Below are 26,790 nucleotides of genomic sequence, written 5' to 3'. Positions count from 1 at the left end.
CAATAATAAGAACATAGCCACTGTGCAGGCCTTCAAGACAGCTCTGAATACACCTCACCACTCCAGGCAAGGGCCACCTGAGATCTAGAGTAGAGATTCCCCCAATAATAAGAACATAGCCACTGTGCAGGCCTTCAAGACCGCTCTGAATACACCTCGCCACTCCAGGCAAGGGCCACCCGAGACCTAGAGTAGAGATGCCCCCAATAATAAGAACATAGCCACTGTGCAGGGCTTTTAGACCACTCTGAATACACCTCGCCACTCCAGGCAAGGGCCACCTGAGACCTAGAGTAGAGATGTCCCCAATAATAAAAACATAGCCACTGTGCAGGCCTTCAAGACTGCTCTGAATACACCTCGCCACTCCCGGCAAGGGCCACCTGAGACCTAGACTAGAGATGCCCCCAATAATAAGAACATAGAACTGTGCAGGCCTTCAAGACTGCTCTGAATACACCTCACCACTCCAGGAAAGGGCCACCTGAGACCTAGAGTAGAGATGCCCCCCAATAATAAGACACAGCCACTGTGCAGGGCTTCTAGACCACTCTGAATACACCTCACCACTCCAGGCAAGGGCCACCCGAGACCTAGAGTAGAGATGCCCCCAATAATAAGAACATAGCCACTGTGCAGGGCTTTTAGACCACTCTGAATACACCTCGCCACTCCAGGCAAGGGCCACCTGAGACATAGAGTAGAGATGTCCCCAATAATAAAAACATAGCCACTGTGCAGGCCTTCAAGACCGCTCTGAATACACCTCGCCACTCCAGGCAAGGGCCACCTGAGACCTAGAGTACAGATGCCCCCAATAATAAGAACATAGCCACTGTGCAGGCCTTCAAGACAGCTCTGAATACACCTCACCACTCCAGGCAAGGGCCACCCGAGACCTAGAGTAGAGATGCCCCCAATAATAAGAACATAGCCACTGTGCAGGGCTTTTAGACCACTCTGAATACACCTCGCCACTCCAGGCAAGGGCCACCTGAGACCTAGAGTAGAGATGTCCCCAATAATAAAAACATAGCCACTGTGCAGGCCTTCAAGACCACTCTGAATACACCTCACCCCTCCAGGCAAGGGCCACCTAATACCTAGAGCAGAGATGCCCCCAATAATAAGAACATAGCCACTGTGCAGGCCTTCAAGACCACTCTGAATACACCTCGCCACTCCAGGCAAGGGCCACCTGAGACCTAGAGTAGAGATGCCCCCCAATAATAAGAACACAGCCACTGTGCAGGGCTTCTAGACCACTCTGAATACACCTCGCCACTCCAGGCAAGGGCCACCTGAGACCTAGAGTAGAGATGCCCCCAATAATAAGAACATAGGACTGTGCAGGCCTTCAAGACTTCTCTGAATACACCTCACCACTCCAGGCAAGTGCCACCTGAGACCTAGAGTAGAGATGTCCCCAATAATAAAAACATAGCCACTGTGCAGGCCTTCAAGACCGCTCTGAATACACCTCGCCACTCCAGGCACAGGGCACCTGAGACCTAGAGTAGAGATGCCCCCAATAATAAGAGCATAGCCACTGTGCCTTCAAGACCGCTCTGAATACACCTCACCACTCGAGGCAAGACCCACCTGAGACCTAGAGTAGAGATTCCCCCCAATAATAAGAACATAGCCACTGTGCACACCTTCAAGGCCGCTCTCAATACACCTCACCACTCCAGGCAAGGGCCACCTGAGACCTAGAGTAGAGATGCCTCCCAATAATAAGAACATAGCCACTGTGCAGGCCTTCAAGACCGCTCTGAATACACCTCGCCACTCCAGGCAAGGGCCACCTGAGACCTAGAGTACAGATGCCCCCAATAATAAGAACATAGCCACTGTGCAGGCCTTCAAGACAGCTCTGAATACACCTCACCACTCCAGGCAAGGGCCACCAGAGACCTAGAGTAGAGATGCCCCCAATAATAAGAACATAGCCACTGTGCAGGCCTTCAAGACCGCTCTGAATACACCTCGCCACTCCAGGCAAGGGCCACCTGAGACCTAGAGTACAGATGCCCCCAATTATAAGAACATAGCCACTGTGCAGGCCTTCAAAACAGCTCTGAATACACCTCACCACTCCAGGCAAGGGCCACCTGAGACCTAGAGTAGAGATGACCCCAATAATAAGAACATAGCCACTGTGCAGGCCTTCAAGACCACTCTGAATACACCTCGCCACTCCAGGCAAGGGCCACCTGAGACCTAGAGTAGAGATGTCCCCAAATAATAAGAACATAGCCACTGTGCAGGCCTTCAGACCACTCTGAATACACCTCACCCCTCCAGGCAAGGGCCACCTGAGACCTAGAGTAGAGATGCCCCCAGTAATAAGAACATAGCCACTGTGCAGGCCTTCAAGACAACTCTGAATACACCTCACCCCTCCAGGCAAGGGCCACCTAATACCTAGAGCAGAGATGCCCCCAATAATAAGAACATAGCCACTGTGCAGGCCTTCAAGACCACTCTGAATACACCTCGCCACTCCAGGCAAGGGCCACCTGAGACCTAGAGTAGAGATGCCCCCCAATAATAAGAACACAGCCACTGTGCAGGGCTTCTAGACCACTGTGAATACACCTCACCACTCCAGGCAAGGGCCACCCGAGACCTAGAGTAAAGATGCCCCCAATAATAAGAACATAGCCACTGTGCAGGCCTTCAAGACCGCTCTGAATCAGTGGTCGAAGTGACCGAAAAATAGTAGTGGAACTGTGTTCGCTGCTGGTCTGCCCCATTCCACACAAAACCCATGACTGCGCCCCCTCCCACACACAATCCAAAACCCCAAACAAACACACCATCCATTTTTGGGAATGTGCAGTGCACTGAAGTGCAAGCTTCAACTTCTTCCTACACTTTTATTTTAAAACTAAACCATTGCAGAACGGTTTCTTGTTAAAATAAAAGTATAGGAACAGTTAAACTTAAAAATAAAAAGTATAGGAGCACCGCTCCTGACCGCTCCCGCTCACTTCGACCTCTGCTCTGAATACACCTCGCCACTCCAGGCACAGGGCACCTGAGACCTAGAGTAGAGATGCCCCCAATAATAAGAGCATAGCCACTGTGCCTAAAAGACCGCTCTGAATACATCTCACCACTCGAGGCAAGAGCCACCTGAGACCTAGAGTAGAGATGCCCCCAATAATAAGAACATAGCCACTGTGCAGGCCTTCAAGACCACTCTGAATACACCTCACCACTCCAGGCAAGAGCCACCTGAGACCTAAAGTAGAGATTCCCCCCAATAATAAGAACATAGCCACTGTGCAGGCCTTCAAGACCGCTCTGAAAACACCTCACCACTCCAGGCAAGGGCCACCTGAGACCTAGAGTAGAGATGCCTCCCAATAATAAGAACATAGCCACTGTGCAGGCCTTCAAGACCGCTCTGAATACACCTCGCCACTCCAAGCAAGGGCCACCTGAGACCTAGAGTACAGATGCCCCCAATAATAAGAACATAGCCACTGTGCAGGCCTTCAAGACAGCTCTGAATACACCTCACCACTCGAGGCAAGGGCCACCGGAGACCTAGAGTAGAGATGCCCCCAATAATAAGAACATAGCCACTGTGCAGGCCTTCAAGACCGCTCTGAATACACCTCACCACTCCAGGCAAGGGCCACCCGAGACCTAGAGTAGAGATGCCCCCAATAATAAGAATATAGCCACTGTGCAGGCCTTCAAGACCGCTCTGAATACACCTCGCCACTCCAGGCAAGGGCCACCTGAGACCTAGAGTACAGATGCCGCCAATAATAAGAACATAGCCACTGTGCAGGCCTTGAAGACAGCTCTGAATACACCTCACCACTCCAGGCAAGGGCCACCTGAGACCTAGAGTAGAGATTCCCCCAATAATAAGAACATAGCCACTGTGCAGGCCTTCAAGACCGCTCTGAATACACCTCGCCACTCCAGGCAAGGGCCACCCGAGACCTAGAGTAGAGATGCCCCCAATAATAAGAACATAGCCACTGTGCAGGGCTTCTAGACCACTCTGAATACACCTCGCCACTCCAGGCAAGGGCCACCTGAGACCTAGAGTAGAGATGTCCCCAATAATAAAAACATAGCCACTGTGCAGCCCTTCAAGACTGCTCTGAATACACCTCGCCACTCCAGGCAAGGGCCACCTGAGACCTAGACTAGAGATGCCCCCAATAATAAGAACATAGAACTGTGCAGGCCTTCAAGACTGCTCTGAATACACCTCAAAACTCCAGGCAAGGGCCACCTGAGACCTAGAGTAAAGATGCCCGCAATAATAAGAACATAGCCACTGTGCAGGCCATAAAGACTGCTCTGAATACACTTCGCCACTCCAGGCAAGGGCCACCGAGACCTAGAGTAGAGATGCCCCCAATAATAAGAATATAGCCACTGTGCAGGCCTTCAAGACCACTCTGAATACACCTCGCCACTCCAGGCATGGGCCACCTGAGACCTAGAGTAGAGATGGCCCCAATAATAAGAACATAGCCACTGTGCAGGCCTTCAAGATCACTCTGAATACACCTCACCACTCCAGGCAAGGGCCACCTCAGACCTAGAGTGGAGATGCCCCCCAATAATAAGAACATAGCCACTGTGCAGGGCTTCTAGACCACTCCAGGCAAGGGCCACCCGAGACCTAGAGTAGAGATGCCCCCAATAATAAGAACATAGCCACTGTGCAGGCCTTCAAGACCACTCTGAATACACCTCACCACTCCAGGCAAGGGCCACCCGAGACCTAGAGTAGAGATGCCCCCAATAATAAGAACATAGCCACTGTGCAGGCCTTCAAGACCACTCTGAATACACTTCGCCACTCCAGGCAAGGGCAACCTGAGACCTAGAGTAGAGATGCCCCCAATAATAAGAGCATAGCCACTGTGCGGGCCTGAAAAACCGCTCTGAATACACCTCACCACTCCAGGCACAGGGCACCTGAGACCTAGAGTAGAGATGCCCCCAATAATAAGAGCATAGCCACTGTGCAGGCCTGAAAGACCGCTCTGAATACACCTCACCAGTCGAGGCAAGAGCCACCTGAGACCTAGAGTAAAGATGCCCCCAATAATAAGAACATAGCCACTGTGCAGGGCTTCTAGACCACTCTGAATACACCTCACCGATCCAGGCAAGGGCCACCCGAGACCTAGAGTAGAAATGTCCCCAATAATAAAAACATAGCCGCTGTGCAGGCCTTCAAGACCGCTCTGAATACACCTCGCCACTCCAGGCAAGGGTCACCTGAGACCTAGAGTAGAGATGCCCCCAATAATAAGAACATAGCCACTGTGCAGGCCTTCAAGACTGCTCTGAATACACCTCACCACTCCAGGCAAGGGCCAACTGAGACCTAGAGTAGAGATGCCCCCAATAATAAGAACATAGCCACTGTGCAGGCCTTCAAGACCGCTCTGAATACACCTCGCCACTCCAGGCATGGGCCACCCGAGACCTAGAGTAGAGATGCCCCCAATAATAAGAACATAGCCACTGTGCAGGCCTTCAAGACCACTCTGAATACACCTTGCCACTCCAGGCAAGGGCCACCTGAGACCTAGAGTAGAGATGCCCGCAATAAAAAAAACATAGCCACTGTGCAGCCCTTCAAGACCACTCTGAATACACCTCGCCACTCCAGGCAAGAGCCACCTGAGACCTAGAGTAGAGATGCCCCCACATAATAAGAACATAGCCACTGTGCAGGCCTTCAAGACCACTCTGAATACACCTTGCCACTCCAGGCAAGGGCCACATGAGACCTAGAGTAGAGATGCCCCCAATAATAAGAACATAGCCACTGTGCAGGCCTTCAAGACCGCTCTGAATACACCTCGCCACTCCAGGCAAGGGCCACCTGAGACCTAGAATAGAGATGCCCCCAATAATAAGAACATAGCCACTGTGCAGGCCTGAAAGACCGCTCTGAATAAACCTCACCACTCCAGGCACAGGGCACCTGAGACCGAAAGTAGAGATGCCCCAAATAATAAGAGCATAGCCACTGTGCAGGCCTGAAAGACCGCTATGAATACACCTCACCACTCGAGGCAAGAGCCACCTGAGACCTAGAGTAGAGATGCCCCCAATAATAAGAACATAGCCACTGTGCAGGCCTTCAAGACCACTCTGAATACACCTCACCACTCCAGACACAGGGCACCTGAGACCTAGAGTAGAGATGCCCCCAATAATAAGAACATAGCCACTGTGCAGGCCTTCCAGACCACTCTGAATACACCTCGCCACTCCAGGCAAGGGCCACCCGAGACCTAGAGTGGAGATGCCCCCAATAATAAGAACATAGCCACTGTGCAGGCCTGAAAGACCGCTCTGAATACACCTCACCACTCGAGGCAAGAGCCACCTGAGACCGAGAGTAGAGATGCCCCCAATAATAAGAACATAGCCACGGTCCAGGTCTTCAAGACAGCTCTGAATACACCTCGCCACTCCAGGCAAGGGCCACCTGAGACCTAGAGTAGAGATGCCCCCAATAATAAGAACATAGACACTGTGCAGGCCTTCAAGACCGCTCTGAATACACCTCGCCACTCCAGGCAAGGGCCACCCGAGACCTAGAGTAGAGATGCCTCCCAATAATAAGAACATAGCCACTGTGCAGGCCTTCAAGACCGCTCTGAATACACCTCACCACTCCAGGCAAGAGCCACCTGAGACCTAGAGTAGAGATACTGCCCAATAATAAGAACATAGCCACGGTCCAAGCCTTCAAGACCACTCTGAATACACCTCACCACTCCAGGCAAGAGCCACCTGAGACCTAGAGTAGAGATGCCCCCAATAATAAGGACATACCCACTGTGCAGGCCTTCAAGACCGCTCTGAATACACCTCATCACTCCAGGCAAGGGCCACCTGAGACCTAGACTAGAGATGCCCCCAATAATAAGAACATAGAACTGTGCAGGCCTTCAAGACTGCTATGAATACACCTCACCACTCCAGGCAAAGGGCCACCTGAGACCTAGAGTAGAGATGTCCCCAATAATAAGAACATAGCCACTGTGCAGGCCGTCAAGACTGCTCTGAATACACTTCGCCACTCCAGGCAAGGGCCACCGAGACCTAGAGTAGAGATGCCCCCAATAATAAGAACATAACCACTGTGCAGGCCTTCAAGACAGCTCTGAATACACCTCACCACTCCAGGCAAGGGCCAACCCAGACCTAAAGTAGAGATGCCCCCAATAATAAGAACATAACCACTGTGCAGGCCTTAAAGACAGCTCTGAATACACCTCACCACTCCAGGCAAGGGCCACCTGAGACCTAGAGTAGAGATGCCCCCAATAATAAGAACATAGCCACTGTGCAGGCCTTCAAGACTGCTCTGAATACACCTCGCCACTCCAGGCAAGGGCCACCCGAGACCTAGAGTAGAGATGCCCCCAATAATAAGAACATAGCCACTGTGCAGGCCTGAAAGACCGCTCTGAATACACCTCACCACTCCAGGCACAGGGCACCTGAGACCTAGAGTAGAGATGCCCCCAATAATAAGAGCATAGCCACTGTGCAGGCCTGAAAGACCGCTCTGAATACACCTCACCACTCCAGGCAAGGGCCACCTGAGACCTAGAGTAGAGATGCCCCCAATAATAAGAACATAGCCACTGTGCAGGCCTTCAAGACCGCTCTGAATACACCTCACCACTCCAGGCAAGGGCCACCTGAGACCTAGAGTAGAGATGCCCCCAATAATAAGAACATAGCCACTGTGCAGGCCTTCAAGACCACTCTGAATACACCTCGCCACTCCAGGCAAGGGCCACCTGAGACCTAGAGTAGAGATGCCCCCCAATAATAAGAACATAGCCACTGTGCAGGGCTTCAAGACCGCTTTTAATACACCTCGCCACTCCAGGCAAGGGCCACCCGAGACCTAGAGTAGAGATGCCCCCAATAATAAAAACATAGCCACAGTGCAGGCCTTCAAGACCACTCTGAATACACCTCACCACTCCAAGCAAGGGCCACCTAATGCCTAGAGTAGAGATGCCCCCAATAATAAGAACATAGCCACTGTGCAGGCCTTCAAGACCGCTTTTAATACACCTCGCCACTCCAGGCAATGGCCACCTGAGACCTAGAGTAGAGATGTCCCCAATAATAAAAACATAGCCACTGTGCAGGCCTTCAAGACTGCTCTGAATACACCTCGCCACTCCAGGGAAGGGCCACCTGAGACCTAGAGTAGAGATGCCCCCAATAATAAGAACATAGAACTGTGCAGGCCTTCAAGACTGCTCTGAATACACCTCACCACTCCAGGCAAGGGCCAACTGAGACCTAGAGTAGAGATGCCCCCAATAATAAGAACATATCCACTGTGCAGGCCTTCAAGACCACTCTGAATACATCTTGCCACTCCAGGCAAGGGCCACCGAGACCTAGAGTAGAGATGCCCACAATAATAAGAACATAGCCACTGTGCAGGCCTTCAAGACCACTCTGAATACACCTCGCCACTCCAGGCAAGGGCCACCTGAGACCTAGAGTAGAGATGCCCCCAAATAATAAGTACATAGCCACTGTGCAGGCCTTCAATACCACTCTGAATACACCTCACCACTCCAGGCAAGGGCCACCTGAGACCTAGAGTAGAGATGCCTCCAGTAATAAGAACATAGCCACTGTGCAGGCCTTCAAGACCACTCTGAATACACCTCGCCACTCCAGGCAAGGGCCACCTGAGACCTAGAATAGAGATGCCCCCAATAATAAGAACATAGCCACTGTGCAGGCCTTCAAGACCACTCTGAATACACCTCGCCACTCCAGGCAAGGGCCACCCGAGACCTAGAGTAGAGATGCCCAAAATAATAAGAACATAGCCACTGTGCAGGCCTTCAAGACCACTCTGAATACACCTCACCACTCCAGGCAAGGGCCACCTGAGACCTAGAGTAGAGATTCCCCCAATAATAAGAACATAGCCACTGTGCAGGCCTTCAAGACCGCTCTGAATACGCCTCGCCACTCCAGGCAAGGGCCACCCGAGACCTAGAGTAGAGATGCCCCCAATAATAAGAACATAGCCACTGTGCAGGCCTTCAAGACAACTCTGAATACACCTCACCACTCCAGGCAAGGGCCACCGGAGACCTAGAGTAGAGATGCCCCCAATAATAAGAACATAGGCACTGTGCAGGCCTTCAAGACCGCTCTGAATACACCTCACCACTCCAGGCAAGGGCCACCCGAGACCTTGAGTAGAGATGCTCCCAATAATAAGAACATAGCCACTGTGCAGGCCTTCAAGATCGCTCTGAATACACCTCACCACTCCAGGCAAGGGCCACCTGAGACCTAGAGTAGAGATGCCTCCCAATAATAAGAACATAGCCACTGTGCAGGCCTTCAAGACCGCTCTGAATACACCTCGCCACTCCAGGCAAGGGCCACCTGAGACCTAGAGTACAGATGCCCCCAATAATAAGAACATAGCCACTGTGCAGGCCTTCAAGACAGCTCTGAATACACCTCACCACTCCAGGCAAGGGCCACCTGAGACCTAGAGTAGAGATGCCCCCAATAATAAGGACATAGCCACTGTGCAGGCCTTCAAGACCACTCTGAATACACCTCGCCACTCCAGGCAAGGGCCACCTGAGACCTAGAGTAGAGATGCCCCCAATAATAAAAACATAGCCACAGTGCAGGCCTTCAAGACCACTCTGAATACACCTCACCACTCCAAGCAAGGGCCACCTGAGACCTAGAGTAGAGATTCCCCCAATAATAAGAACATAGCCACTGTGCAGGCCTTCAAGACCGCTCTGAATACACCTCGCCACTCCAGGCAAGGGCCACCCGAGACCTAGAGTAGAGATGCCCCCAATAATAAGAACATAGCCACTGTGCAGGCCTTCAAGACCACTCTGAATACACCTCGCCACTCCAGGCAAGGGCCACCTGAGACCTAGAGTAGAGATGCCCCCAATAATAAGAACATAGCCACTGTGCAGGCCTTCAAGACCCCTCTGAATACATCTCGCCACTCCAGGCAATGGCCACCTGAGACCTAGAGTAGAGATGTCCCCAATAATTGAAACATAGCCACTGTGCAGGCCTTCAAGACTGCTCTGAATACACCTCGCCACTCCAGGGAAGGGCCACCTGAGACCTAGAGTAGAGATGCCCCCAATAATAAGAACATAGAACTGTGCAGGCCTTCAAGACTGCTCTGAATACACCTCACCACTCCAGGCAAGGGCCAACTGAGACCTAGAGTAGAGATGCCCCCAATAATAAGAACATAGCCACTGTGCAGGCCTTCAAGACTGCTCTGAATACACCTCGCCACTCCAGGCAAGGGCCACCTGAGACCTAGAGTAGAGATGCCCCCAATAATAAGAACATAGCCACTGTGCAGGCCTTCAAGAGCACTCTGGATACACCTCGCCACTCCAGGCAAGGGCCACCGAGACCTAGAGTAGAGATGCCCCCAATAATAAGAACATAACCACTGTGCAGGCCTTCAAGACCACTCTGGATACACCTCGCCACTCCAGGCAAGGGCCACCTGAGACCTAGAGTAGAGATGCCCCCAATAATAAGAACATAGCCACTGTGCAGGTCTACAAGACCACTCTGAATACACCTCACCACTCCAGGCAAGGGCCACCCGAGACCTAGAGTACAGATGCCCCCAATAATAAGAACAGAGCCACTGTGCAGGCCTTCAAGACAGCTCTGAATACACCTCACCACTCCAGGCAAGGGCCACCGGAGACCTAGAGTAGAGATGCCCCCAATAATAAGGACATAGCCACTGTGCAGGCCTTCAAGACCGCTCTGAATACATCCCACCACTCCAGGCAAGGGCCACCTAATGCCTAGAGTAGAGATGCCCCCAATAATAGGAACATAGCCACTGTGCAGGCCTTCAAGAACACTCTGAATACACCTCGCCACTCCAGGCAAGGGCCACCCGAGACCTAGAGTAGAGATGCCCCCAATAATAAGAACAAACCACTGTGCAGGCCTTCAAGACCACTCTGAATACACCTCACCACTCCAGGCAAGGGCCACCTGAGACCTAGAGTAGAGATTCCCCCAATAATAAGAACATAGCCACTGTTCAGGCCTTCAAGACAGCTCTGAATACACCTCGCCACTCCAGGCAAGGGCCACCCGAGACCTAGAGTAGAGATGCCACCAATAATAAGAACATAGCCACTGTGCAGGCCTTCAAGACAACTCTGAATACACCTCACCACTCCAGGCAAGGGCCACCGGAGACCTAGAATAGAGATGCCCCCAATAATAAGAACATAGCCACTGTGCAGGCCTTCAAGACCGCTCTGAATACACCTCACCACTCCAGGCAAGGGCCACCCGAGACCTAGAGTAGAGATGCCGCCAATAATAAGAACATAGCCACTGTGCAGGCCTTCAAGATCGCTCTGAATACACCTCACCACTCCAGGCAAGGGCCACCGGAGACCTAGAATAGAGATGCCCCCAATAATAAGAACATAGCCACTGTGCAGGCCTTCAAGACCGCTCTGAATACACCTCGCCACTCCAGGCAAGGGCCACCTGAGACCTAGAGTAGAGATGCCCCCAATAATAAGAACATTGCCACTGTGCAGGGCTTCAAGACCGCTTTTAATACACCTCACCACTCCAGGCAAGGGCCACCCGAGACCCAGAGTAGAGATGCCCCCAATAATAAGAACATAGCCACAGTGCAGGCCTTCAAGACCACTCTGAATACACCTCACCACTCCAAGCAAGGGCCACCTGAGACCTAGAGTAGAGATTCCCCCAATAATAAGAACATAGCCACTGTGCAGGCCTTCAAGACCACTCTGAATACACCTCGCCACTCCAGGCAAGGGCCACCTGAGACCTAGAGTAGAGATTCCCCCAATAATAAGAAAATAGCCACTGTGCAGGCCTTCAAGACCCCTCTGAATACATCTCGCCACTCCAGGCAATGGCCACCTGAGACCTAGAGTAGAGATGTCCTCAATAATTAAAACATAGCCACTGTGCAGGCCTTCAAGACTGCTCTGAATACACCTCGCCACTCCAGGCAAGGGCCACCTGAGACCTAGAGTAGAGATGCCCCCAATAATAAGAACATAGAACTGTGCAGGCCTTCAAGACTGCTCTGAATACACCTCACCACTCCAGGCAAGGGCCAACTGAGACCTAGAGTAGAGATGCCCCCATTAATAAGAACATAGCCACTGTGCAGGCCTTCAAGACTGCTCTGAATACACCTCGCCACTCCAGGCAAGGGCCACCTGAGACCTAGAGTAGAGATGCCCCCAATAATAAGAACATAGCCACTGTGCAGGCCTTCAAGAGCACTCTGGATACACCTCACCACTCCAGGCAAGGGCCACCGAGACCTAGAGTAGAGATGCCCCCAATAATAAGAACATAACCACTGTGCAGGCCTTCAAGACCACTCTGGATACACCTCGCCACTCCAGGCAAGGGCCCCCTGAGACCTAGAGTAGAGATGCCCCCAATAATAAGAACATAGCCACTGTGCAGGCCTTCAAGACCACTCTGAATACACCTCACCACTCCAGGCAAGGGCCACCCGAGACCTAGAGTACAGATGCCCCCAATAATAAGAACAGAGCCACTGTGCAGGCCTTCAAGACAGCTCTGAATACACCTCACCACTCCAGGCAAGGGCCACCGGAGACCTAGAGTAGAGATGCCCCCAATAATAAGGACATAGCCACTGTGCAGGCCTTCAAGACCGCTCTGAATACATCTCACCACTCCAGGCAAGGGCCACCTGATGCCTAGAGTAGAGATGCCCCCAATAATAAGAACATAGCCACTGTGCAGGCCTTCAAGAACACTCTGAATACACCTCGCCACTCCAGGCAAGGGCCACCTGAGACCTAGAGTAGAGATGCCCCCAATAATAAGAACATAGCCACTGTGCAGGCCTTCACGACCACTGAATACACCTCACCACTCCAGGCAAGGGCCACCTGAGACCTAGAGTAGAGATGCCCCCAATAATAAGAACATAGCCACTGTGCAGGCCTTCAAGACCGCTCTGAATACACCTCGCCACTCCAGGCAAGGGCCACCCGAGACCTAGAGTAGAGATGCCCCCAATAATAAGAACATAGCCACTGTGCAGGCCTTCAAGACAACTCTGAATACACCTCACCACTCCAGGCAAGGGCCACCGGAGCCCTAGAATAGAGATGCCCCCAATAATAAGAACATAGCCACTGTGCAGGCCTTCAAGACCGCTCTGAATACACCTCACCACTCCAGGCAAGCGCCACCCGAGACCTAGAGTAGAGATGCCCCCAATAATAAGAACATAGCCACTGTGCAGGCCTTCAAGATCGCTCTGAATACACCTCACCACTCCAGGCAAGGGCCACCTGAGACCTAGAGAAGAGATGCCTCCCAATAATAAGAACATAGCCACTGTGCAGGCCTTCAAGACCGCTCTGAATACACCTCGCCACTCCAGGCAAGGGCCACCTGAGACCTAGAGTACAGATGCCCCCAATAATAAGAACATAGCCACTGTGCAGGCCTTCAAGACAGCTCTGAATACACCTCACCACTCCAGGCAAGGGCCACCTGAGACCTAGAGTAGAGATGCCCCCAATAATAAGGACATAGCCACTGTGCAGGCCTTCAAGACCACTCTGAATACACCTCACCACTCCAGGCAAGGGCCACCCGAGACCTAGAGTAGAGATGCCCCCAATAATAAGAACATAGCCACAGTGCAGGCCTTCAAGACCACTCTGAATACACCTCACCACTCTAAGCAAGGGCCACCTGAGATCTTGAGTAGAGATTCCCCCAATAATAAGAACATAGCCACTGTGCAGGCCTTCAAGACCGCTCTGAATACACCTCGCCACTCCAGGCAAGGGCCACCCGAGACCTAGAGTAGAGATGCCCCCAATAATAAGAACATAGCCACAGTGCAGGCCTTCAAGACCACTCTGAATACACCTCACCACTCTAAGCAAGGGCCACCTGAGATCTTGAGTAGAGATTCCCCCAATAATAAGAACATAGCCACTGTACAGGCCTTCAAGACCACTCTGAATACACCTCACCACTCCAGGCAAGGGCCACCTGAGACCTAGAGTAGAGATTCCCCCAATAATAAGAACATAGCCACTGTGCAGGCTTCAAGACCGCTCTGAATACACCTCGCCACTCCAGGCAAGGGCCACCCGAGACCTAGAGTAGAGATGCCCCCAATAATAAGAACATAGCCACTGTGCAGGCCTTCAAGATAACTCTGAATACACCTCACCACTCCAGGCAAGGGCCACCGGAGACCTAAAATAGAGATGCCCCCAATAATAAGAACATAGCCACTGTGCAGGCCTTCAAGACCGCTCTGAATACACCTCACCACTCCAGGCAAGGGCCACCCGAGACCTAGAGTAGAGATGCCCCCAATAATAAGAACATAGCCACTGTGCAGGCCTTCAAGATCGCTCTGAATACACCTCACCACTCCAGGCAAGGGCCACCAAAGGACCTAGAGTAGAGATGCCTCCCAATAATAAGAACATAGCCACTGTGCAGGCCTTCAAGACCGCTCTGAATACACCTCGCCACTCCAGGCAAGGGCCACCTGAGACCTAGAGCACAGATGCCCCCAATAATAAGAACATAGCCACTGTGCAGGCCTTCAAGACAGCTCTGAATACACCTCACCACTCTAAGCAAGGGCCACCTGAGATCTTGAGTAGAGATTCCCCCAATAATAAGAACATAGCCACTGTGCAGGCCTTCAAGACCGCTCTGAATACACCTCGCCACTCCAGGCAAGGGCCACCCGAGACCTAGAGTAGAGATACCCCCAATAATAAGAACATAGCCACTGTGCAGGCCTTCAAGATCGCTCTGAATACACCTCACCACTCCAGGCAAGGGCCACCTGAGACCTAGAGTAGAGATGCCTCCCAATAATAAGAACATAGCCACTGTGCAGGCCTTCAAGACCGCTCTGAATACACCTCGCCACTCCAGGCAAGGGCCACCTGAGACCTAGAGTACAGATGCCCCCAATAATAAGAACATAGCCACTGTGCAGGCCTTCAAGACAGCTCTGAATACACCTCACCACTCCAGGCAAGGGCCACCTGAGACCTAGAGTAGAGATGCCCCCAATAATAAGGACATAGCCACTGTGCAGGCCTTCAAGACCACTCTGAATACACCTCGCCACTCCAGGCAAGGGCCACCTGAGACCTAGAGTAGAGATGCCCCCAATAATAAAAACATAGCCACAGTGCAGGCCTTCAAGACCACTCTGAATACACCTCACCACTCCAAGCAAGGGCCACCTGAGACCTAGAGTAGAGATTCCCCCAATAATAAGAACATAGCCACTGTGCAGGCCTTCAAGACCGCTCTGAATACACCTCGCCACTCCAGGCAAGGGCCACCCGAGACCTAGAGTAGAGATGCCCCCAATAATAAGAACATAGCCACTGTGCAGGCCTTCAAGACCACTCTGAATACACCTCGCCACTCCAGGCAAGGGCCACCTGAGACCTAGAGTAGAGATGCCCCCAATAATAAGAACATAGCCACTGTGCAGGCCTTCAAGACCCCTCTGAATACATCTCGCCACTCCAGGCAATGGCCACCTGAGACCTAGAGTAGAGATGTCCCCAATAATAGAAACATAGCCACTGTGCAGGCCTTCAAGACTGCTCTGAATACACCTCGCCACTCCAGGGAAGGGCCACCTGAGACCTAGAGTAGAGATGCCCCCAATAATAAGAACATAGAACTGTGCAGGCCTTCAAGACTGCTCTGAATACACCTCACCACTCCAGGCAAGGGCCAACTGAGACCTAGAGTAGAGATGCCCCCAATAATAAGAACATAGCCACTGTGCAGGCCTTCAAGACTGCTCTGAATACACCTCGCCACTCCAGGCAAGGGCCACCTGAGACCTAGAGTAGAGATGCCCCCAATAATAAGAACATAGCCACTGTGCAGGCCTTCAAGAGCACTCTAGATACACCTCGCCACTCCAGGCAAGGGCCACCGAGACCTAGAGTAGAGATGCCCCCAATAATAAGAACATAACCACTGTGCAGGCCTTCAAGACCACTCTGGATACACCTCGCCACTCCAGGCAAGGGCCACCTGAGACCTAGAGTAGAGATGCCCCCAATAATAAGAACATAGCCACTGTGCAGGTCTACAAGACCACTCTGAATACACCTCACCACTCCAGGCAAGGGCCACCCGAGACCTAGAGTACAGATGCCCCCAATAATAAGAACAGAGCCACTGTGCAGGCCTTCAAGACAGCTCTGAATACACCTCACCACTCCAGGCAAGGGCCACCGGAGACCTAGAGTAGAGATGCCCCCAATAATAAGGACATAGCCACTGTGCAGGCCTTCAAGACCGCTTTGAATACATCCCACCACTCCAGGCAAGGGCCACCTAATGCCTAGAGTAGAGATGCCCCCAATAATAGGAACATAGCCACTGTGCAGGCCTTCAAGAACACTCTGAATACACCTCGCCACTCCAGGCAAGGGCCACCCGAGACCTAGAGTAGAGATGCCCCCAATAATAAGAACAAACCACTGTGCAGGCCTTCAAGACCACTCTGAATACACCTCACCACTCCAGGCAAGGGCCACCTGAGACCTAGAGTAGAGATTCCCCCAATAATAAGAACATAGCCACTGTTCAGGCCTTCAAGACCGCTCTGAATACACCTCGCCACTCCAGGCAAGGGCCACCCGAGACCTAGAGTAGAGATGCCACCAATAATAAGAACATAGCCACTGTGCAGGCCTTCAAGACAACTCTGAATACACCTCACCACTCCAGGCAAGGGCCACCGGAGACCTAGAATAGAGATGCCCCCAATAATAAGAACATAGCCACTGTGCAGGCCTTCAAGACCGCTCTGAATACACCTCACCACTCCAGGCAAGGGCCACCCGAGACCTAGAGTAGAGATGCCGCCAATAATAAGAACATAGCCACTGTGCAGGCCTTCAAGATCGCTCTGAATACACCTCACCACTCCAGGCAAGGGCCACCGGAGAACTAGAATAGAGATGCCCCCAATAATAAGAACATAGCCACTGTGCAGGCCTTCAAGACCGCTCTGAATACACCTCGCCACTCCAGGCAAGGGCCACCTGAGACCTAGAGTAGAGATGCCCCCAATAATAAGAACATTGCCACTGTGCAGGGCTTCAAGACCGCTTTTAATACACCTCACCACTCCAGGCAAGGGCCACCCGAGACCCAGAGTAGAGATGCCCCCAATAATAAGAACATAGCCACAGTGCAGGCCTTCAAGACCACTCTGAATACACCTCACCACTCCAAGCAAGGGCCACCTGAGACCTAGAGTAGAGATTCCCCCAATAATAAGAACATAGCCACTGTGCAGGCCTTCAAGACCACTCTGAATACACCTCGCCACTCCAGGCAAGGGCCACCTGAGACCTAGAGTAGAGATGCCCCCAATAATAAGAAAATAGCCACTGTGCAGGCCTTCAAGACCCCTCTGAATACATCTCGCCACTCCAGGCAATGGCCACCTGAGACCTAGAGTAGAGATGTCCTCAATAATTAAAACATAGCCACTGTGCAGGCCTTCAAGACTGCTCTGAATACACCTCGCCACTCCAGGCAAGGGCCACCTGAGACCTAGAGTAGAGATGCCCCCAATAATAAGAACATAGAACTGTGCAGGCCTTCAAGACTGCTCTGAATACACCTCACCACTCCAGGCAAGGGCCACCTGAGACCTAGAGTAGAGATGCCCCCAATAATAAGGACATAGCCACTGTGCAGGCCTTCAAGACCACTCTGAATACACCTCACCACTCCAGGCAAGGGCCACCCGAGACCTAGAGTAGAGATGCCCCCAATAATAAGAACATAGCCACAGTGCAGGCCTTCAAGACCACTCTGAATACACCTCACCACTCTAAGCAAGGGCCACCTGAGATCTTGAGTAGAGATTCCCCCAATAATAAGAACATAGCCACTGTGCAGGCCTTCAAGACCGCTCTGAATACACCTCGCCACTCCAGGCAAGGGCCACCCGAGACCTAGAGTAGAGATGCCCCCAATAATAAGAACATAGCCACAGTGCAGGCCTTCAAGACCACTCTGAATACACCTCACCACTCTAAGCAAGGGCCACCTGAGATCTTGAGTAGAGATTCCCCCAATAATAAGAACATAGCCACTGTACAGGCCTTCAAGACCACTCTGAATACACCTCACCACTCCAGGCAAGGGCCACCTGAGACCTAGAGTAGAGATTCCCCCAATAATAAGAACATAGCCACTGTGCAGGCTTCAAGACCGCTCTGAATACACCTCGCCACTCCAGGCAAGGGCCACCCGAGACCTAGAGTAGAGATGCCCCCAATAATAAGAACATAGCCACTGTGCAGGCCTTCAAGATAACTCTGAATACACCTCACCACTCCAGGCAAGGGCCACCGGAGACCTAAAATAGAGATGCCCCCAATAATAAGAACATAGCCACTGTGCAGGCCTTCAAGACCGCTCTGAATACACCTCACCACTCCAGGCAAGGGCCACCCGAGACCTAGAGTAGAGATGCCCCCAATAATAAGAACATAGCCACTGTGCAGGCCTTCAAGATCGCTCTGAATACACCTCACCACTCCAGGCAAGGGCCACCAAAGGACCTAGAGTAGAGATGCCTCCCAATAATAAGAACATAGCCACTGTGCAGGCCTTCAAGACCGCTCTGAATACACCTCGCCACTCCAGGCAAGGGCCACCTGAGACCTAGAGTACAGATGCCCCCAATAATAAGAACATAGCCACTGTGCAGGCCTTCAAGACAGCTCTGAATACACCTCACCACTCTAAGCAAGGGCCACCTGAGATCTTGAGTAGAGATTCCCCCAATAATAAGAACATAGCCACTGTGCAGGCCTTCAAGACCGCTCTGAATACACCTCGCCACTCCAGGCAAGGGCCACCCGAGACCTAGAGTAGAGATACCCCCAATAATAAGAACATAGCCACTGTGCAGGCCTTCAAGATCGCTCTGAATACACCTCACCACTCCAGGCAAGGGCCACCTGAGACCTAGAGTAGAGATGCCTCCCAATAATAAGAACATAGCCACTGTGCAGGCCTTCAAGACCGCTCTGAATACACCTCGCCACTCCAGGCAAGGGCCACCTGAGACCTAGAGTACAGATGCCCCCAATAATAAGAACATAGCCACTGTGCAGGCCTTCAAGACAGCTCTGAATACACCTCACCACTCCAGGCAAGGGCCACCTGAGACCTAGAGTAGAGATGCCCCCAATAATAAGGACATAGCCACTGTGCAGGCCTTCAAGACCACTCTGAATACACCTCGCCACTCCAGGCAAGGGCCACCTGAGACCTAGAGTAGAGATGCCCCCAATAATAAAAACATAGCCACAGTGCAGGCCTTCAAGACCACTCTGAATACACCTCACCACTCCAAGCAAGGGCCACCTGAGACCTAGAGTAGAGATTCCCCCAATAATAAGAACATAGCCACTGTGCAGGCCTTCAAGACCGCTCTGAATACACCTCGCCACTCCAGGCAAGGGCCACCCGAGACCTAGAGTAGAGATGCCCCCAATAATAAGAACATAGCCACTGTGCAGGCCTTCAAGACCACTCTGAATACACCTCGCCACTCCAGGCAAGGGCCACCTGAGACCTAGAGTAGAGATGCCCCCAATAATAAGAACATAGCCACTGTGCAGGCCTTCAAGACCCCTCTGAATACATCTCGCCACTCCAGGCAATGGCCACCTGAGACCTAGAGTAGAGATGTCCCCAATAATAGAAACATAGCCACTGTGCAGGCCTTCAAGACTGCTCTGAATACACCTCGCCACTCCAGGGAAGGGCCACCTGAGACCTAGAGTAGAGATGCCCCCAATAATAAGAACATAGAACTGTGCAGGCCTTCAAGACTGCTCTGAATACACCTCACCACTCCAGGCAAGGGCCAACTGAGACCTAGAGTAGAGATGCCCCCAATAATAAGAACATAGCCACTGTGCAGGCCTTCAAGACTGCTCTGAATACACCTCGCCACTCCAGGCAAGGGCCACCTGAGACCTAGAGTAGAGATGCCCCCAATAATAAGAACATAGCCACTGTGCAGGCCTTCAAGAGCACTCTGGATACACCTCGCCACTCCAGGCAAGGGCCACCGAGACCTAGAGTAGAGATGCCCCCAATAATAAGAACATAACCACTGTGCAGGCCTTCAAGACCACTCTGGATACACCTCGCCACTCCAGGCAAGGGCCACCTGAGACCTAGAGTAGAGATGCCCCCAATAATAAGAACATAGCCACTGTGCAGGTCTACAAGACCACTCTGAATACACCTCACCACTCCAGGCAAGGGCCACCCGAGACCTAGAGTACAGATGCCCCCAATAATAAGAACAGAGCCACTGTGCAGGCCTTCAAGACAGCTCTGAATACACCTCACCACTCCAGGCAAGGGCCACCGGAGACCTAGAGTAGAGATGCCCCCAATAATAAGGACATAGCCACTGTGCAGGCCTTCAAGACCGCTTTGAATACATCCCACCACTCCAGGCAAGGGCCACCTAATGCCTAGAGTAGAGATGCCCCCAATAATAGGAACATAGCCACTGTGCAGGCCTTCAAGAACACTCTGAATACACCTCGCCACTCCAGGCAAGGGCCACCCGAGACCTAGAGTAGAGATGCCCCCAATAATAAGAACAAACCACTGTGCAGGCCTTCAAGACCACTCTGAATACACCTCACCACTCCAGGCAAGGGCCACCTGAGACCTAGAGTAGAGATTCCCCCAATAATAAGAACATAGCCACTGTTCAGGCCTTCAAGACCGCTCTGAATACACCTCGCCACTCCAGGCAAGGGCCACCCGAGACCTAGAGTAGAGATGCCACCAATAATAAGAACATAGCCACTGTGCAGGCCTTCAAGACAACTCTGAATACACCTCACCACTCCAGGCAAGGGCCACCGGAGACCTAGAATAGAGATGCCCCCAATAATAAGAACATAGCCACTGTGCAGGCCTTCAAGACCGCTCTGAATACACCTCACCACTCCAGGCAAGGGCCACCCGAGACCTAGAGTAGAGATGCCGCCAATAATAAGAACATAGCCACTGTGCAGGCCTTCAAGATCGCTCTGAATACACCTCACCACTCCAGGCAAGGGCCACCGGAGACCTAGAATAGAGATGCCCCCAATAATAAGAACATAGCCACTGTGCAGGCCTTCAAGACCGCTCTGAATACACCTCGCCACTCCAGGCAAGGGCCACCTGAGACCTAGAGTAGAGATGCCCCCAATAATAAGAACATTGCCACTGTGCAGGGCTTCAAGACCGCTTTTAATACACCTCACCACTCCAGGCAAGGGCCACCCGAGACCCAGAGTAGAGATGCCCCCAATAATAAGAACATAGCCACAGTGCAGGCCTTCAAGACCACTCTGAATACACCTCACCACTCCAAGCAAGGGCCACCTGAGACCTAGAGTAGAGATTCCCCCAATAATAAGAACATAGCCACTGTGCAGGCCTTCAAGACCACTCTGAATACACCTCGCCACTCCAGGCAAGGGCCACCTGAGACCTAGAGTAGAGATGCCCCCAATAATAAGAAAATAGCCACTGTGCAGGCCTTCAAGACCCCTCTGAATACATCTCGCCACTCCAGGCAATGGCCACCTGAGACCTAGAGTAGAGATGTCCTCAATAATTAAAACATAGCCACTGTGCAGGCCTTCAAGACTGCTCTGAATACACCTCGCCACTCCAGGCAAGGGCCACCTGAGACCTAGAGTAGAGATGCCCCCAATAATAAGAACATAGAACTGTGCAGGCCTTCAAGACTGCTCTGAATACACCTCACCACTCCAGGCAAGGGCCAACTGAGACCTAGAGTAGAGATGCCACCATTAATAAGAACATAGCCACTGTGCAGGCCTTCAAGACTGCTCTGAATACACCTCGCCACTCCAGGCAAGGGCCACCTGAGACCTAGAGTAGAGATGCCCCCAATAATAAGAACATAGCCACTGTGCAGGCCTTCAAGAGCACTCTGGATACACCTCACCACTCCAGGCAAGGGCCACCGAGACCTAGAGTAGAGATGCCCCCAATAATAAGAACATAACCACTGTGCAGGCCTTCAAGACCACTCTGGATACACCTCGCCACTCCAGGCAAGGGCCCCCTGAGACCTAGAGTAGAGATGCCCCCAATAATAAGAACATAGCCACTGTGCAGGCCTTCAAGACCACTCTGAATACACCTCACCACTCCAGGCAAGGGCCACCCGAGACCTAGAGTACAGATGCCCCCAATAATAAGAACAGAGCCACTGTGCAGGCCTTCAAGACAGCTCTGAATACACCTCACCACTCCAGGCAAGGGCCACCGGAGACCTAGAGTAGAGATGCCCCCAATAATAAGGACATAGCCACTGTGCAGGCCTTCAAGACCGCTCTGAATACATCTCACCACTCCAGGCAAGGGCCACCTGATGCCTAGAGTAGAGATGCCCCCAATAATAAGAACATAGCCACTGTGCAGGCCTTCAAGAACACTCTGAATACACCTCGCCACTCCAGGCAAGGGCCACCTGAGACCTAGAGTAGAGATGCCCCCAATAATAAGAACATAGCCACTGTGCAGGCCTTCACGACCACTGAATACACCTCACCACTCCAGGCAAGGGCCACCTGAGACCTAGAGTAGAGATGCCCCCAATAATAAGAACATAGCCACTGTGCAGGCCTTCAAGACCGCTCTGAATACACCTCGCCACTCCAGGCAAGGGCCACCCGAGACCTAGAGTAGAGATGCCCCCAATAATAAGAACATAGCCACTGTGCAGGCCTTCAAGACAACTCTGAATACACCTCACCACTCCAGGCAAGGGCCACCGGAGACCTAGAATAGAGATGCCCCCAATAATAAGAACATAGCCACTGTGCAGGCCTTCAAGACCGCTCTGAATACACCTCACCACTCCAGGCAAGGGCCACCCGAGACCTAGAGTAGAGATGCCCCCAATAATAAGAACATAGCCACTGTGCAGGCCTTCAAGATCGCTCTGAATACACCTCACCACTCCAGGCAAGGGCCACCTGAGACCTAGAGAAGAGATGCCTCCCAATAATAAGAACATAGCCACTGTGCAGGCCTTCAAGACCGCTCTGAATACACCTCGCCACTCCAGGCAAGGGCCACCTGAGACCTAGAGTACAGATGCCCCCAATAATAAGAACATAGCCACTGTGCAGGCCTTCAAGACAGCTCTGAATACACCTCACCACTCCAGGCAAGGGCCACCTGAGACCTAGAGTAGAGATGCCCCCAATAATAAGGACATAGCCACTGTGCAGGCCTTCAAGACCACTCTGAATACACCTCACCACTCCAGGCAAGGGCCACCCGAGACCTAGAGTAGAGATGCCCCCAATAATAAGAACATAGCCACAGTGCAGGCCTTCAAGACCACTCTGAATACACCTCACCACTCTAAGCAAGGGCCACCTGAGATCTTGAGTAGAGATTCCCCCAATAATAAGAACATAGCCACTGTGCAGGCCTTCAAGACCGCTCTGAATACACCTCGCCACTCCAGGCAAGGGCCACCCGAGACCTAGAGTAGAGATGCCCCCAATAATAAGAACATAGCCACAGTGCAGGCCTTCAAGACCACTCTGAATACACCTCACCACTCTAAGCAAGGGCCACCTGAGATCTTGAGTAGAGATTCCCCCAATAATAAGAACATAGCCACTGTACAGGCCTTCAAGACCACTCACCACTCCAGGCAAGGGCCACCTGAGACCTAGAGTAGAGATTCCCCCAATAATAAGAACATAGCCACTGTGCAGGCTTCAAGACCGCTCTGAATACACCTCGCCACTCCAGGCAAGGGCCACCCGAGACCTAGAGTAGAGATGCCCCCAATAATAAGAACATAGCCACTGTGCAGGCCTTCAAGATCGCTCTGAATACACCTCACCACTCCAGGCAAGGGCCACCTGAGACCTAGAGTAGAGATGCCTCCCAATAATAAGAACATAGCCACTGTGCAGGCCTTCAAGACCGCTCTGAATACACCTCGCCACTCCAGGCAAGGGCCACCTGAGACCTAGAGTACAGATGCCCCCAATAATAAGAACATAGCCACTGTGCAGGCCTTCAAGACAGCTCTGAATACACCTCACCACTCCAGGCAAGGGCCACCTGAGACCTAGAGTAGAGATGCCCCCAATAATAAAGACATAGCCACTGTGCAGGCCTTCAAGACCACTCTGAATACACCTCGCCACTCCAGGCAAGGGCCACCTGAGACCTAGAGTAGAGATGCCCCCAATAATAAGAACATAGCCACAGTGCAGGCCTTCAAGACCACTCTGAATACACCTCACCACTCCAAGCAAGGGCCACCTGAGACCTAGAGTAGAGATTCCCCCAATAATAAGAACATAGCCACTGTGCAGGCCTTCAAGACCGCTCTGAATACACCTCGCCACTCCAGGCAAGGGCCACCCGAGACCTAGAGTAGAGATGCCCCCAATAATAAGAACATAGCCACTGTGCAGGCCTTCAAGACCACTCTGAATACACCTCGCCACTCCAGGCAAGGGCCACCTGAGACCTAGAGTAGAGATGCCCCCAATAATAAGAACATAGCCACTGTGCAGGCCTTCAAGACCCCTCTGAATACATCTCGCCACTCCAGGCAATGGCCACCTGAGACCTAGAGTAGAGATGTCCCCAATAATTGAAACATAGCCAATGTGCAGGCCTTCAAGACTGCTCTGAATACACCTCGCCACTCCAGGGAAGGGCCACCTGAGACCTAGAGTAGAGATGCCCCCAATAATAAGAACATAGAACTGTGCAGGCCTTCAAGACTGCTCTGAATACACCTCACCACTCCAGGCAAGGGCCAACTGAGACCTAGAGTAGAGATGCCCCCAATAATAAGAACATAGCCACTGTGCAGGCCTTCAAGACTGCTCTGAATACACCTCGCCACTCCAGGCAAGGGCCACCTGAGACCTAGAGTAGAGATGCCCCCAATAATAAGAACATAGCCACTGTGCAGGCCTTCAAGAGCACTCTGGATACACCTCGCCACTCCAGGCAAGGGCCACCGAGACCTAGAGTAGAGATGCCCCCAATAATAAGAACATAACCACTGTGCAGGCCTTCAAGACCACTCTGGATACACCTCGCCACTCCAGGCAAGGGCCACCTGAGACCTAGAGTAGAGATGCCCCCAATAATAAGGACATAGCCACTGTGCAGGCCTTCAAGACCACTCTGAATACACCTCGCCACTCCAGGCAAGGGCCACCTGAGACCTAGAGTAGAGATGCCCCCAATAATAAAAACATAGCCACAGTGCAGGCCTTCAAGACCACTCTGAATACACCTCACCACTCCAAGCAAGGGCCACCTGAGACCTAGAGTAGAGATTCCCCCAATAATAAGAACATAGCCACTGTGCAGGCCTTCAAGACCGCTCTGAATACACCTCGCCACTCCAGGCAAGGGCCACCCGAGACCTAGAGTAGAGATGCCCCCAATAATAAGAACATAGCCACTGTGCAGGCCTTCAAGACCACTCTGAATACACCTCGCCACTCCAGGCAAGGGCCACCTGAGACCTAGAGTAGAGATGCCCCCAATAATAAGAACATAGCCACTGTGCAGGCCTTCAAGACCCCTCTGAATACATCTCGCCACTCCAGGCAATGGCCACCTGAGACCTAGAGTAGAGATGTCCCCAATAATTGAAACATAGCCACTGTGCAGGCCTTCAAGACTGCTCTGAATACACCTCGCCACTCCAGGGAAGGGCCACCTGAGACCTAGAGTAGAGATGCCCCCAATAATAAGAACATAGAACTGTGCAGGCCTTCAAGACTGCTCTGAATACACCTCACCACTCCAGGCAAGGGCCAACTGAGACCTAGAGTAGAGATGCCCCCAATAATAAGAACATAGCCACTGTGCAGGCCTTCAAGACTGCTCTGAATACACCTCGCCACTCCAGGCAAGGGCCACCTGAGACCTAGAGTAGAGATGCCCCCAATAATAAGAACATAGCCACTGTGCAGGCCTTCAAGAGCACTCTGGATACACCTCGCCACTCCAGGCAAGGGCCACCGAGACCTAGAGTAGAGATGCCCCCAATAATAAGAACATAACCACTGTGCAGGCCTTCAAGACCACTCTGGATACACCTCGCCACTCCAGGCAAGGGCCACCTGAGACCTAGAGTAGAGATGCCCCCAATAATAAGAACATAGCCACTGTGCAGGTCTACAAGACCACTCTGAATACACCTCACCACTCCAGGCAAGGGCCACCCGAGACCTAGAGTACAGATGCCCCCAATAATAAGAACAGAGCCACTGTGCAGGCCTTCAAGACAGCTCTGAATACACCTCACCACTCCAGGCAAGGGCCACCGGAGACCTAGAGTAGAGATGCCCCCAATAATAAGGACATAGCCACTGTGCAGGCCTTCAAGACCGCTCTGAATACATCCCACCACTCCAGGCAAGGGCCACCTAATGCCTAGAGTAGAGATGCCCCCAATAATAGGAACATAGCCACTGTGCAGGCCTTCAAGAACACTCTGAATACACCTCGCCACTCCAGGCAAGGGCCACCCGAGACCTAGAGTAGAGATGCCCCCAA

Source organism: Ambystoma mexicanum, chromosome 7q, assembly GCF_040938575.1.
Source record: "Ambystoma mexicanum isolate Mex_15411 chromosome 7q, UKY_AmexF1_1, whole genome shotgun sequence".
NCBI classification, from domain to species: Eukaryota; Metazoa; Chordata; class Amphibia; order Caudata; family Ambystomatidae; genus Ambystoma; species Ambystoma mexicanum.
Note: the sequence above shows the minus strand (reverse complement) of the source record.